This window comes from Cervus elaphus, chromosome 24 (genome assembly GCF_910594005.1).
Source record: "Cervus elaphus chromosome 24, mCerEla1.1, whole genome shotgun sequence".
NCBI classification, from domain to species: domain Eukaryota; kingdom Metazoa; phylum Chordata; class Mammalia; order Artiodactyla; family Cervidae; genus Cervus; species Cervus elaphus.
In genome coordinates this window covers 46,481,040-46,494,679 of record NC_057838.1, presented here as the reverse complement: position 1 = coordinate 46,494,679, position 13,640 = coordinate 46,481,040, and the positions used below count along the sequence as shown (strand labels likewise).

Here is a 13,640-nt window from a genome sequence, read left to right as displayed (position 1 = left end):
CCTGGCAGTCCTGGCAGACTCCCAAAGCACGTTCAGGAAAGGTACCCTCTCATTCTGCTCACCTCTGCATTTGCTAAACTTTTGTGACCTTCTTCATGAGGCAACTCTTAGTATCTCATAGAATAAGGGCTTATTTCATGTGGGAGACACCACCCTGCACCCCCTCATTATTAAAGGCACTACATATCCTGGGGTAAAGGAGGCTGCTACCCTTTAGCTCTGGGTTTCCTGAACTTCCTGACTACAGAGCAGTAATTGGGTTGGGATGGATGCACTGAGGGGTCTGCAGGGATTCTCCACCTTCACTGTGACAGAACCCTTTCCCCAATCATCATTTGACCCTCACAGGTGAGTGGAGACCAGGACAGCCCTTGTCCTGACACACCCTCCAGGGTAAGGGTAATTTCATGTCTAAGCAAACCGAGGTTTCCAAAGCTGCTACTAGAAAAGAACAGGATAAGGATTCACACCTGGACAATGAGACCCCTGGGCCCTTTCACATCCCCAAAGCCATGCTGACTTTCACAGGGTAATTTCAACTATTTTTCCTCCAGAACATTTGCTCAGATTTTCAAGAAATCAATGAAAACGAGTCCTCTTTCCTAGCTGAAAAGATCAGGCCCTCTAGGAAGTCCCCCAAAAGACCATTTCTGTTATTACTTGTCTCAAATGTGTCCCTTCACCTGGACAATATATTTCTAAAACTAACCAGTATCTGCCTTAAGCTTCATATTCACTTATTCTTGGATGAAACCATTCATTTAGTCCTTAGTTTATATTCAGTCAAGTGTGTATGGGGTGCCTATATGTGCAGCAGCTGTAAGAAAAAGGTAAACTAGATCGCAGTAGAGCCGACCCCCTTCTCCCTGGAGTCGAGGAGTCACAGAAAGACGGAGGTGATGGACGTCAACATATGGGGACACAGCGCTGTTGGGGGAAGGCTGAGGGAGGGACAGCCATTCCAGACCAAGGTGACAACATGAATGAGGCCTGGAAGCAGGGCCCTGGGCTGTGAGGGCTCGCATCATGAGCAATGTGATGTAAAGTTCGAGGCAGGAAGTGGTGAGAAGCCAGGAAGAAAAGGAACTGGGGCCACCTCTGAAAGAGTGGAGATTTACCCCACAGGTGATGGGGAAGCCACAAAGGGTCCATCCTTCATTTCCTCATCCAACACTGACTGAGGGGCCACCAAGAGGCAGGCACCCCACTGGGTGGTAGGTGTGACGTGCAGGGTGGTGAGGGTGGAGCTCTGTGGGGTGGGGGGTCATGAGGGATGGAGAAGGGAGACGAAGAGAAGGGCCAAACCCTGACCCCACTGGAGCCGAGGCTGTGAGGACCCCTTCAGAGCTGGGGAGTGCGTCTCAGGTTTGGTGGTGACCAGGAGAGCTAGGATGTGAACCTTGTACCATCTAAGCAGCTTCTCGACAGGGGTATGCAGTTGGCCCATGAGACAGAACTCAAGCATCTGAGCCTCTGTGAGGAACCCAGGGTCCCACAGCTCGTGGGTCACCCACAACAGAAGTGCTCTAGTTTGCTCCAGAGAATACACAGCCCAGGTGCCCCCTGGGGCCTGTGGGAGAGGAAGAAGCCATGTATATCTTTAACCCTGGCTAAGTGTAGCTAGTATGGAACCAGGACCTTCCCTCACAGCTGAGGGAACAGAAGACTGAAAAGGAAACGTGGCTTGTGAAAGGCCCTGTAGCACTGTCTCTGCAAGTGGCAGGGCTGGAAGCTGAGTGGGAGGCCACACTCACCGAAGAGATGCTTCTTCCTGTTCCCATTATGCTGGGAACGGCTTGCATTCTGAATTCAAGAGGTAGGAAGTGCCTTGTTGGGTGACAGCCTGGCAAAAGGACAGAATGGGGGGGTTTCCTGACAGCAGAAGAGTCGCCCCAACACCACATGTCCAGTTGGAGGTGAACAGACACTGGACCAACAACAGTCTCTGCTCAAATGCCCATAAAGGAGCAGCCGGGAGGGGCAGGCGGGTGGTGTCAACGTGCTGTGTGTCTTCTCTTCTCCACGGTGACCATGGGGCCACCGAGAAGGGGACAGCACAGACTGTGGCCGTGCCAGTAAACGGGTCTGGTGGTACCCATGAAGCATATAGCACTTTGTTTTCTGAATCCATCTCCCAGGACAATTTCCTGAGCCCTCCAGGAGCTGGGATTCTTTTTCAGGGAACAGGGGAAAGTGAAGACAGGCGTGAGACTCTTACTTGGAACCACAGAATTGCTGGAGCATCCCCAAATCAGGGCTCTTGTTAACACAGAGTGGGAGGGGGAAGAGCCTCGAGTGGTGAAAGGGTTTATCGTGGCTGTCGGCAAGGCCAGGAGGAGGGGGACCCCTGGAAGGGCCAGTCCTCACGCTGTCTCCCAAAACCAAACAACAATTATGGGGCAGAAAAACTTCACTCTGCACACTGATAGCCACTGCTTTTCCATACACAAAGAAGAATGACACTCGGAGAAAACGTCACATTCCCAACAAGTCCAAGAGAAACTTTCTCTCTTATTTCCAAAGTTCTAGTTACTCTCTGTGACCTGGTGAAGGGGCCAATTCCAAACACAACCCTCACAGAATACCAACGGATAATTATCCACAGTGAACGTCAGGACCAGAAATCTGCTGTATTACAGTACAGCTTTTCGGTGGAATCGGAGGGGACATTCACTGCGTATATCTCATGTTTACATATTCTTTTTTTTTTTCCCTAATTAAGAGTAAAGTTCAGGGACTTCCCTGGGTGGTCCAGTGGTTAAGAGTTCACCATCCAATGCAGAAGGTGCAGGTTTGATCCCTTGTTGGGAGCTAAGATTCCACATTCTGTGTGATCAAAAAACATTAAACACAAAACAGAAGCAATACTGTAACAAACTCAGTAAAGACTTTAAAAATGGTCCACAAAAATTCAAGTCTTACTTTCAGAATTATAAAGAAAAAGATTTATAAAGTCTGATATAAGTTTTGCCTATTGTTTTACTATAAAGAGATACCCCCCACACACACCACTATCATAATGGGGCTTCTCTGATTTATAAGCAGAATCCAAATGAGAGATGGGTCGTCTGGCTTTCAGGAGGTAAAAAATAAATAAATAAGTAATCCAGATTAAGTGGCAAACCCACGGTCAAGTTCTGTGATCACCAATGAGCTGGTCATGCCTCACCAGGCCAACCAGGCCGTCACATACACCACGAGGCCAAAAGCATCTCCTACTCATTTTAAAGGGCTAACCTTGTAGTAGAAACTGTTAGTTGCCGAGTCGTGTCTGACTCTCTGCAACCCCACGCACTGTAGCCTGCCAGGCTCCTCTGTCCATGGAATTCTCTAGGCAAAAATATTGCAGTGGGTTGCCATTTCCTTCTCTAGGGGATCTTCCTGACCCAGGGATCAAATCCGGGTCTCCTGCACTTCAGACTGATTCTTTACAATCTGAGGCACCAGGGAAGCCCAACTTTGCAGTATCTTTCCATTAAAAGAGGTAACTAAAACCTCTAACAGGGACTCCAGAATTATAAGTACTAAATTAAAAGTCAGCCTTCTTATTTATTTTTCCACCAACTGGAAAGAAAAAGAAAAAAAGAAAAAAGAAGGTGTGAAGGTGAGGAAGGCAGGGGAGCCTGCAGATTTTAAGTGACAGGCATCAGAGGGGAGGAGACACACAAAACCTTTCCCTTGCAATTACCCAGCTGTGACTCATTAATTTTACCTGCACGTGGAAAGGACCTGGAAAGGAGCTTAAAAAAAAAACCCAAAACACTAATAAACCCCCAACCCCCCAGTCCCAAGGTTTTCCTTGACCTGCCCTGGGATGCAGCCTGGGCATCTAGGCTTGTTCAAGCTCCCTCGGTCTTCCCACTGTGCAGCGCGGGGTGGGGGATACTGTGGGGGGGCGTCTGCACAGCCCTGCACCTCTGCCCGGCGATGAGGAAAGAGAAGGGAAACCAACTCTCCCGGGGCATGCAACGGCTCCCACGGCAGGAATTAATACAGGAGAAAGCTAAGCAGCAGATACATATATACACACATGCACACAAGGGTGGACGTTAACAAGCCACAGTGGGGAATGGCAAGTAGAGTCCGTTTTCAGGGAAGTGACGAGCCTCTGCCTCTGCTTCTAACACCAACCTCCTGGCTTGGTGTGGAGAACACCAACCTCCGTGGGCACACAGACACCAAAGCAAGGCCAGCTCCATGCACGCCTTCCATCTGACGCACCTCCACTAGACGTCAGAGCCTGCGCGGAGACCCGTGGTGTTTAGTGAGTCCCACGGCTCGGTGGCACACACCACTGTACGAGTGAGCGAACCAAGGCCCAGAGGTGATGGAGGCAGCGTTCTCTAAACCAGGCTCCATGAGGCCCTCTGACACAGGAGGCGCTGTGAGGTGAAGACACGGACACCTCCCTCTCCCCAGACTCTAGGGGAAGGAGCCCGCTCTTTACCAACTGATCCCAGCAGCCCGCCTCTCACAGCCCTCCCCACTGAAGAGAAGTTTCTTTGTCCCCAAAGAGACTACAGCCGTGCAGCCGAGTAGAGACCAGTGGCCCCCAGAGAGGGGACCCGGGAGGGCCACCTGGCTGTACCCTGCAGCCCTGGGCACAGATTTCCTGCTCCTGTTGAAGGGGTGGGGAGAAAGAACCACACGTTGGCACCTTTATCTCAGCTGCCTGCGTCTGAAAGGCTTCCAGGAAGTGAGGAAACTGTGGAGGGATTTGCCTTGAAGTGATGCGTTGGAGGGCAGAGGGCCACTGTCTGAGGAGCTGCTGGCAGAACCGAACAGGCCTGGGGGCTGCAGACACCTGGGAGCAGGGCGAGTCGTCTGCCCTGCACCCTCACAGGACGGGCGACCAGAACCAGCTCAGAACAGGCAGCCTCTGAGAGTGACTGGGGGTGAGGGGACAGTCAGGCTGATCTTCAGGAGGACTTCCTGTCTCCCTGCATCTGTAGATGAAAATCATACCGAGGGCCTCTCAACGTTCACAGGTGGGAACACGACCTGAAGAGACACCCGCCTCATGGGGCACAGCCTCTCATCCACACCGGAGAGCCACATTGGAGCCTTGCGGCTACAGGCCAGAGAAATTCCCCTCCTGACACAATCTGAAATGTCAGCACATGAAATGAGAAGACCCTCCCAGGTTCCCAGACCACACATTTCCCCATGTACAGTGAGCACTAAGCCCAGAGGTGCACAGAAATGAGGTCAAGACTCACCTCTGCCACTTTCTGTGTGACCTCAGGCAAGTGTCTTGCCCTCTCTGTGCCTCAGACCTGTCATCTGTAAAAAGTGCTTAACAACAGACCCCGCGCCTCCTCGGCCTGCAGCGGCAACATGACGAGATGAGGCCTGGGCACAGACACACAGCAATGCCCGCCAACGTCTGTGACCACATACAGAGACTGTCGCAATTTTCTCTCTCAAGAGGCTGAACCATCATGAGTCTGGGGATGCTCTGAGCATTTCTGAACTATAAAACTGGACAGTTTCGTATGACTCAGCTTAAATACACTGGGTAAACTGGCCCGTCTTTAAAACTCTTGCCTTTGAACAGGCAGGGGGAATCTAATATTCCATCTGCATGGCCTGACAATGACAGGCCTCATGAAAGGAAGGCCCGGCATAAATGCAAACACATTTCTTCCACTTGGGCTGTAGAAGCTGAAAATGGCTCCCAGGTGTGAGCCAACACAATCGGCCCAGTCTGCTTCGCAAGGTCACCACGGGGGTCAAAGTCGAGCCGGCCATTTTCGGATTAGGTGCACACGCTGGCGAGCCTTCCCCGGGGGTAAGTGGATTACAGAAGCCACCTGCAGGAAGTGGGCGCGGGGGAGGAGGGGGAGGAAACGGGCGGCTGGAAGGAGGCTGTGGACATGGGCGGGGGCCAGCTCCTCTCACACGGGAGATTGTGCAATGGGCCAGGCAGCTCCCCGTCCCCTCCCAGTGCTGCCAGCTCAGCACCCACTTCCCTCTGAGACCACCCACACTGCACCCGCACCCCACTGCCACTGGGTCCGGGACTCTGTTTAAAGCTCACATGGTCATCAGAAAAAATGAGAGGGGCGGGGGGAGAAAAGAGCCAGAAACACCACGAAGGCCAACTCTGGCCAACAGACCCTAAGCTACCGAGTTCCCAAAAAAAGGCAGTGTCTTCGGTGACCAAGCTCCTACTCCATGGGCGTGCCCCTTCCTCCGTTCCCCAGACCCCACAGCTGGAGTTTGCTTCCCTTTCTCAGCAAATGACATGCAGATGGACTGCTCATCTGGCTGCCTCACCACCCCCACTCTCAAAGAGAGAGAGAGAGAAAAAAAAAATAAGGAAAGAAAAGAGAAGGAAAATGACAAGTCAGGGCTGTGTGTCATTTGGCAGGCTTGCCTCAGAGGCCTCGACGGCTCCTTACCCAGTGAAAGGCTCCCTGAGACTCCGGGCGAGAGGCGATCCACACAACAGAATCCAGGGGAGCTTACAGGACAGAGGGCTGCTTTGTCAACTGGGTGTTTTAACTTTCTGTTGTGAGGCCCACTGGTCATGTCCAGCATCTGAGGCGGCTGTGGGTCTGAGAACCAGGGTCCTGCCCTGGTTCCGGCAGCAGCGTGCTGGCCCTTTGGAGCAGCCTGCCTGCTGGCAGAAGAAAGGGTGGGGAGTGGGGAGCAAACTGGCCTTACCGTGGAAGCAGCCATGTCTTATGGACATTTCTCCCACTGCTCCTCCAAGTGGCCAGCGTGTCGGCTAAGCACCGCGCTGCCCCATCTTGAGGCCCATAACCAACGTTCCCACATGGGGGACGAGGAAGGGGATCCACAGAATGTCACTTCGTTTGGGAACCTTCCTTGTCTTGTAGCCCATCAGTGACGGTGGTGAGAAGCCCGAGACACTCCCCAGGCCTTGACTGTGCATGGCAACTGCCGGTTTACTCATCTTTCTCTGTGGCAAGACTGAGAGTCCCTCGAGGGTAGGGGCTCTGGTGTGCAGGGCTCGTTCATCAGCCCTGGGCTCCACGTGGGGCACACGCTGGCACCCCTCTCCTCGGCCTTGCACGTGGGTCCTGGGCCCTGACATTCGCTTCCTCCGCTTTCCTTTCAGTCCTTGTACCCCCTGACAGCCTGGACGGCAGCCTGCCAGGTGCAGAAGGCTGGGCAAACAAGAGTGAAGGACCGGGGTCACAGACATCTTGGGGTGGGAGGAAGGTGTGGGCCCCACGTTCTGATCCCCCATCAGGGCCGACAGCACTGCTGCGCTTGTCTTTCAGATGTTCCTTTTAACTTCCGCCTGGCACGGAGCAGCACCACTCAAGTCTTAGTCGAGGGCAAAGTTTCATCTGATAACAGTGACTGATAATCTGCAGAAAGGTAAGCGGTGCTAACAGCGGCTCCCGGCCCAGGCCCTCCTGCCCAGGGACGCAGGCTACAAGGAGGGCTGCAACACCCAACACCGAGGCGGGAGGTAGGAGCAGGTCTCCTGCCAGGAGAGGGTGCTTGCTCAGAGGCTCCCTGCCTCCCAGGAACTTGTGAAGGTCTGATGGGGAGGCCGTGTGATCACCCATCAACAGGCAGAGCTGTGCTGCCCACGCTCACTTGATGTCCACTGCTCTCAGCACTTTCCTCAGAAATAAATACCTTACCCAGGGCTTGGAGCCCCACCGCCCCAAATAAATGCCCGTGCCCACACAGGTGACATGGGGAATTTGTCTAAGTAATTTCCTGCCCTCCAAAAGCTGAGCAGCTTGGTTAGTAAGGAGTCTCCCACCCCCACACATCACTACAGATGCTCAGGCAGTGGTTCTCAAAAGAAGGGCAGGGGGTTGCCAGACCAGCAGCAGCAGCATCACCCAGGACTTTGTGAGTAGAGCAAATTCTGTAATCACACCACACCCACACCCGCCATACCAGAAACTGTGGCTGGGACCCAGCCATCCTACGGTCCAGTGAGCCTTCCAGGCGATTCTGGTAAATGGCCCCGTTTGAGAACCACACAGGTGATGGCGAAGCCACAGTCTCCCAAGGTAATGGGCGTGACATTTTATCCAGAGGAAGGAATTCGTTCACATGCACCCAGAGAAATCTGGGCAAGAAAGGCAGAAGGCGAGCACGTCTCTGAAGACACAGAAGAGGACCCGAAGCCCCCGCTTTACTATGTTTTCCTGTTGTGCTGTCTTCTGACGAGGGCCCTGGCTTCCCTTCAGCATCTGGGATCTGAACTGGACATTCACGCTTGACTTACGGCCTTTCAAACCAGGGCTTCCCTGGTGGCTCAGATGGTAAAGAATCTGCCTCAAATGGGGAGAACTGGGTTCAATCCCTGGGTTGGGAAGACCCCCTGGAGGAGGGGCATGGCAACCCACTCCAGTATCCTTGTCTGCAGAATCCCCAAGGACAAAGGAGCCTGGAGGGCTACAGTCCATGGAGTCACAAACAGTCAGACACAACTGAGGGACTAAGCACAATGTTCAGTTTCTCCCTAAGCTTTTCAGTCACTACTAACTCCATGATTCTGATGAGAATGTCCAAAAACCCAAAGCAAATACGATGCCAAGAACCCACAGGGGTTCTTTTACTCCAATTGCCGAGCTGACTGGTCTTCCTTCACCAGCAAGGCTAAACTAGGTTATTATTGGACGACACAGTTCAGAAGCAGAAATAGGGGGAAAAAACTGCCCATTTTCTCTTAAACTTGGTTAAGTCCACTCTTAACCTGATGATTCATGGATGGTCCAGCAAGTTCCCCCAGAGGAAAGGTGGGTAACCCCTCAGCTTGGGGAGAATTCTGATGTCCGCCTTACACAAACCTGTACTCCCCACAGGTCCACCTCTGTAACATGATGTAAAGAGCTCCACCGTCCACAGTTACCAGTCAACTTTTTAAGACAAGCTATGATTTCACACTTAGGGGGAGAAACTTCATGGTAAAAAAAAGATTTCAGCATCAACTATTACGTCTACAAATGATGACCTTCTTCCAGGTGAAGCAACAGAGAGAAAGTTTCAAGGGCAGCAAAGTCAAGTCAAGAGGTCTGAGCCCAAGCTACACCCACACACGGCTTCAGCAATGCCCAGAAACTATTCACTACTCAGGAAAACTTCACCTGATTACTAACAGTCTCCGCTCAGGTCCCAAGGTCCAGCCGAATTTTCTGAAGAGGAGTCCGGGGCTCCTTTCTCCCTGGCTTCTGGGCTGGGCCCTCAGAGACCTGGATTCCAGCACTGGGAAGCAGCCCAGGTCCTCACTGCCTTGCGTTAAGGCTCTCGCTTTTCAATTACTCTTTAATGTGACCTCATCTGCCCAAGAACGAGCCTGCAAAGAAGACTGATCTAGCCCCTTTCTTCTAGAGGGTCTGCTAGGCAGAGGGAGAGTTAAATATCACTACTGATTTTACATCCACAGCAGACCTGGCCCAGAAGAGTTCGCTCCATCCTTCCCAGCCTTGGGGTCCCTCAGCCCCACCCAGCGCTCCTTCCATCTAACTGGCTCCAAGCGTGGTCACAGACAGGACAGCAGGTTTCAGTCCTTCCAGGTTTTATTCTCTGGAAGTACCAATAAAGTAATGCTAAATACTCCATGCCTTTAATCAGTTTTTCTTCAGTTAAGAGGTCACGGCAAAATACACAACTGTGTAGTTCATTCTGCTTCTGATATTTTTATTTAAATGATTCAATTCTAAGTCTTCCAGGTACATTTGCTAACAGGAGAGAAAAATACTTTACTCGAAGAAAAAAAAAAGATGAGTTTTCAGGAAGCTGAGAGGGTGGGGATAGGGGAGGTGATTGCTTAAGGAGTAGGGGGATTATTTTGGGGTGATGACAATGTTCTGAAATTAGATTGTGTTGAGGGGTGTGTTGTGTTTGAGGAAGTGCACCTGAAATTTGTTTAAAACAGTGTTTTATGTTAGTTTTCTCTCAATTAAAAAGAAATAAAATAAAATGTTTCCCTGAAAAAAAAAAAGAAAAGCTTTCAGAAAAGTTTATTTCCCCCAGATTCGAAGTAAAAGATTAATATTTTGCTGTGTTTCCAAACCTAACATAGACCTAAGGATTTTAACAGCACAAAGTCACAGGTAACAGTGTCTGAGGAGTCTTAGCCTAGATCTCCTACCTGATTGAAGCCAAAGGAGGGAGAGGAAGCCACGAAACATGGGTAAGGGACAGGGTCCAAGACACACCACCAAGAAGAAAAGAACTTAGGTGGACAAAGCCGAGGGCGACATGGCTAACACACACGAAACAAAGTTGCTGGGCTTTACAACTCAAGTTGGTTTTACAGCAAGCATTTTACTCCTAGGGCTGAAGGGGGAAAAAAACACACACAGAACCATTTCCACTGGAACCAATCTCCTCAATGATACAAGTGCAGTAACACCACAGGAAAAGCGGAAATTTTTCTTCCCCAGAAATGTCACTTATGCATCACATGAAATTACTATTGCTGTGGGAATTGTAACTTGAGTTTCCTGGACTTCAAATTAGAAAGAAAGAAAGAAAAAACTCAAACGTGAAAATCTACCAGCAGAGTCTGCCCCCACTGAACAAGTCTGTTTCTTTTTCTGAGAAGCATTTCATGAAATCTAGCTCCCTCACTCCGACCCAATCCTATTAAAAGCTTTCCTTGAGTTTAATGGTTTTTGGTTATTAAGGACAAATGGCTTTGTCCTTATCTGCAGAACACAATGCAAATAAAAATCTGCTCTTTGACAAATACATTAATTGAATTAGATTCCTTTAATCAGAAATTGTTAACCAACTGAAATTTTCCTGAAGGACTCCAGTTCCCAAAACCTCTAGAAAACTCTGTCCTGAGGCCCTAATAGTAAAGCCAGGCTTGAAACAAATCCTTTTCCCCACACAGTCCTCCCAAGTGTGACCTCAGCGAAGCAGGGTGCTGGTGTGCGGGTGATGAGAGCTCTGTCATGTGAGCGAGGGACCAGGGTTACTGACACAGACTCGGGAGACAAGAAACCAAACACAGAGATGGAGAGCTGACTTGGACAGGCAAACAAAATCCAGAGGCAAAAGTCCCTAATCTCAGGTGTCTGAACTGAAAACCACAAAGCTGCTATCTGTCCTAAAAGGCATAAGGCAGCAAGAGCAGTTATGGGACAGCAGGGTCGGTGTTTCTTTTGTGGCATTATTGCCTCAACTCTCAGTTTCCCGGTCATGGAAAGGATATAAAAGCTGCAAGTGCACCTTTGTGAGTATTTCAACCCCTTCCTTCATCCACCTGTCCCTGTTCCTGTTTGGTCCCCTGTCCCTGTTCACACTATCATCAGAGACACAGCTGGATATTTGCCTGGTCCCCCTCTTTCCCCGGCCCACCTGCCTACAGCCTTGTCCCCAGAAAGTCGTCCCAGTTCCTCAGCCATGTGGTCCCTTGGCAAGTTCTGATTATTTACCTCCTCCTCCTCCTGCCCAGGAAGGGGAGAATCTGGAGACTATAAGGGCTACCAAGGTGAATGCTAATTAAGCTAACTGACCTATCACATCCACAGAGAATACGTCAGGAACCTCCTACGTGTGATGATGTTGGAGCCCAGGTCACTCTGGGCTCCAACTGCAGGGGCACAGAGGTTCCTACTAAATGTTTGTTGAAAACGTGACACCTTTTACTGCTATTCTTCTGAAAAACCACAAACATACCAGCACAACTTGCCCTTCAAAGCCTGAATGGTGGGCTCCCCTGGTGGTTCAGTGGTAAAGAATCCACCTGCCAATGCAGAAGACACAGGTGCGATTCCTGATCTGGGAAGATCCCACATACCGTGGAACAACTAAGCAAGCCCATGTGCCAGTGCTCCAGAGCCCGGGAGCTGCAACCACTGAAGCACGCACGCCCTAGAGCCCACGCTCCGCAACAAGAGAAGCCACGACAGTGAGAAGCCCGTGCATTGCAACTAGAGAGTTGTCCTCGATTGCTGCACCTGAAGAAAAGACTCAGCAGCGACCAAGACCCAGCACAGCCGTAAATAAACAAATAAAATAAATCTTAAAAAAACAAAACAAAACAGCCTGAACTGTTGGAATTATCAATCGTGGCTGGATGGAGATGCAAGGTGTTTCCCCTTGGAGGTCAGGCTGAGAAAGTCACGTTCACCTGCTGTCCGCTCTCCCCTGCTCTTTGCACAACTCACTTAGGAAATACAGGAAGGCATGAAGGAAGACAGCACATTTATCTATAATCCTGCTACTGTGACGTCATGCTGTTAGCCTGACTCCCAGGCAGTAAATCCACAAGTCTAAGATCGGCGAACACAGGCCCTTTAGACAGAAGGAAGGTAAAGACCCTTCAGCGTCTATCATTTCAGAGAATTCACTGACCAAGTTACATGGAGCCCAACTTCAGGCCAAAGGGAGTATCTGCCAATACAAACCTGCATTTTCCAAACTGAATCAGAATTGGGAGGGAGCCCTGTTTTCTTTTTCCTTCCTACTTTACATATTTTAACGCTGTCTAATGGAATAGCAGGAACAAGGCCAACCAGCCCCCCTGCTTCAGACACCTGGGCCAAGGAACAGAAATGTATTTTTAGTCAGCAGAGCAAGGAGTGATTCACAGCGCCACAGGCCCCAGGGCAAACGGGGGGCCCTGCCCGTCCTGGCACAGGGCGGGTCACAGTCACCTGCCATGCTCCTGCCCCCATGTGGGGGGAGAGAGAGGAGCCGTGCACGGGCGTGTGCTCAATCTCCGCTCACCTCTCTGTTGCGCAACTCACAGGAGCTCAGGCAGCCTCGGTTTCCTGTCTGGTAACATAAAGATGGTCTCTGTGGCTTGGGCTTCCCAACCAAGTGAAGAACAAGGGGTGGGGAAGCCATGCTTCTCAACCTTGAATGAGTGGGCCAATGGCCAGAGGCCCCGGCGAAAACGGCTTCAGACCAGCAGGACTGGGATGAGGCCTGGGAGTCTGCATTTCTAATGAGCTCAGTACTGACAGCACACTGCTGGGCCAGGAACGGCCCTTTAAATAGCAAGGCATTGGAAGCATCTTCCGGTGCGCTGCTCTATAAACATACCAGGGACTGACATGTCCTTAACTGGCCTCAGGTACGGATAACTCATTTAACCAGCAATGAAACACCTTCCAGATGCTAGAACACCACGGGCCAAACAGGTGCAACAAGAAAATTAGATCCCTGACTGATCACCTTGGTACAAAGAACCATATGCATCATTCCAGCACTTCACAGGTACAAGAAGTGACTCACAGACCCTGTGGCCCTAAAGGTGAGATCATGCCAAGGCCCAAGGGGCCAGGTGACAACTAGCCACCAGCCAGCAGCCGCTTCCACCTGTCAAACACCTATTCTGGCTTGTGCAAGACATTAGACGTTTCCTGTACCTCATGCTCCCCTCGAACTTTGGACTCACTGCCCCTTCATGTACAACACAAGGGGAACAGGAACACATCCCATAGGTGAGGAAAATGAGATTCAGAGAGATGAAGCTGTCTGATCAGGACACAGGGCTGGGTCACAATTCTAAGCCCCTGCTCCCCAACCCCACAACACCTGGAAAAGGGTTAAAACCAAGACTGTGTGTCCCAAGGCTGGGCCATCTTCTGAACACAGGCCCTGCAGCCAGGAAAACCCAGAGACCTGTAAGCCGCACTAGTTATCGGACAGATGAAGCCTTCTCCCCAATTCACTCTGCT

General features: G+C 50.9%; 1 protein-coding gene across 3 annotated transcripts in view; it reads right to left on the bottom strand.

Annotated features, from left to right (window-relative positions):
- LRIG1 (leucine rich repeats and immunoglobulin like domains 1) overlaps positions 1-13,640 on the bottom strand; it is a 112,816-nt gene that overhangs the window by 49,758 nt on the left and 49,418 nt on the right. The window lies entirely within an intron of this gene.